Raw genomic sequence first — 2,460 nt, forward strand, 5'->3', positions numbered from 1 at the left:
GTGGATCACAGTATCCCATCATAATAATATCATAATGATTCTTCGGGTATGGTGGTAGAGGACTTGCTTTAAATGGTAAGTTGTAAAAAGCTTCAGCAGTTGCTTCTTGTTCCCTTATTTCATTGGCTTGCTCCGAGATGGTAGGAACAATTCTAGGGTATGGTGGAAAACTTGGAGAGAACATTTGAACATAAGGGTCTTGAGGAATATATCTCTAAGGCATATGGAATAATGGTTCTTGAAAAGCATAACTAGAGGTTATAGGAAGTATGGGATGTTGGCAACCAATATTTGGTGGACAATCACATTTTGGAGGATTCTGAATACAAGGGTTTTCTGCCTCGGTATTTATTTCTTCCGAAATTTCTTCTTTGGAATCTTCCTCTTCCTCATCCGGATCTTCTTTTGATTCTTCCTCCGTCCACACCTCTTCATCATCTTTGTTCAGATCTACTTGTATTTTTATCTTTTCTTGAGGTTGTATTACCCTCATCTTAGGTTTCCTTGATGGACCTGCTATGGAATCATTGTTGGAATTTGTTGGAGTTCCAAAATACCATCTTCATTGATCGGAATGACAATGCATCCAACTAGATGTGTCTTACTCAGATTCCGATTTAATAGGCTTATCAACTTGCATTTCATTAGAAGGATGATAGTTAGGAATATCAGACGGATGATACCCGGGAGTTGGTGGATCACTTGGATTGAGAATTGGCATTTGCTCCATGCCAGGAAAATAGATGGGTTGACTTCCATATAGATCTACGGGTTCGATTGGACAGTCTTGATTAAATAAATCTTCACAGTAATCTTCACTCTTGTTGTCCTCCGGGAGTATTGCCTCGGGATGACCAGCTCTTCTTGCGTCGCGCATAAAGCCGTCTATCACTTTCTTGAATGACATTTGTTTTTTTTTTGGAATTTTAGAACGATGAGGGATAAGAAAGAATACCAACCTATCTTATCCGTATAATATAATATAATAAAATAATTGAAACTTATCTCTTGATCAAAGCTTAGGTACAATTAAATACCTAATTCGCTAAGATCCATGGCTCTGACACCAACCTGTCACACCCCAATTTAGGACCTAGGCGTGTGATCAATATTTTGTACATGTTTGGTAAATATATCAGAGTTTAAGGTTGTAAAGCTGAAGTTTTAATTAAAATATTAATATATTTCAAAAGTCGGGAATTAAACACCCTATGGTTGATACAAAAGTTTTTGAAATACAAAAACCGTAATTTATATTATTTTAATAACAAAAACTTCATCTGAGCCATCATATCGTCTGGGTGTTCTTCATCTCCAAACACCTAATCTCGATTACCTGAAAAAACAGTTATAAAATACGTCAACAACGCATGCTGGTGAATATGTTGACATAAAATATTTAAATACTTATTTATCCCCTCGAGACATCGTAGGGCTCGGCCCAACGTGGCTTAGGAAACAATCAAGTTCTTAAAAGTCTGAATAACTATTACAAACTCCAGCTCAACTCGAAACCGCTCAACGAACACCGCAACATTCGAGATCGTAGCCACTACATATATACACAAGATTATCCTCACTCGAACATCATAGGTCCGCCCCAACGTGGCAGAGGCATAATCAAGCGTGGTGCGGTGTGCCCACCGTCTAACCACATATGAAAGGATCCAGACAAACTTATACAATAGCATGAGGGCCAACGATTACTTTTGTTTATAACGTTTTAAGGATACGCAATCACATGTAATCATTTAAAAGACTCGATTAAATAAGTTGTAAAGAGTTGGACATATTCACCTTTGTTATGATCAGTGCAGTTTACTGATATATTCTTCTCGTTACCCTCGAACCTAGAGTACGAGAATAACCTTTTATAAATACTAGATCAAGGATCTAGCTTTAGACCTTTAGTCTATTTGCATAATCATTACCTTGATAATCATTCTCTTTTATAAAATACTTGAACCTTAGTTCAAGAGGTTTCTTCATTTTAAACACTACGTTTCTTCTTCATGAAGAAATGTATATACCAAGTTTCTTATTTCTTAAGAAACATTATAAAATATTTATAATTATAAAGAAATTATATTTTGTCAATACCCTTGTCTTATGAAATATATATTTCACTTATTTATATAATCAAGGTATGGACTATACCCTCAACTAGGATCTAAGCCATATATAATAAATAATCGGGCGGAACCCCTACCTTGTATGTCTTGTATTTCTAGAAATGCCTAGGCTTGACGCGGGCAACACTCCTACTTGTCGTTGGTATCAAGGAATGATCTAACACTTCTACGCCTTACACGTTTTTCGAGAGCGTATCGTTGGGACAAGGGGTTCGAAGCACGTATTTCAAGGAAATTGATAGTGAAGGGAGATTTTGGGATGCATAAAGCAGAGCCCGACACCCCTATTTATAGGGTTGATATAGTGACCATTGCGATACGCGATGAG

Source organism: Bidens hawaiensis, unplaced genomic scaffold (genome assembly GCF_021521415.1).
Source record: "Bidens hawaiensis isolate Kalapana, Puna unplaced genomic scaffold, B.hawaiensis_p1.1 tig00070164_1, whole genome shotgun sequence".
NCBI lineage: Eukaryota > Viridiplantae > Streptophyta > Magnoliopsida > Asterales > Asteraceae > Bidens > Bidens hawaiensis.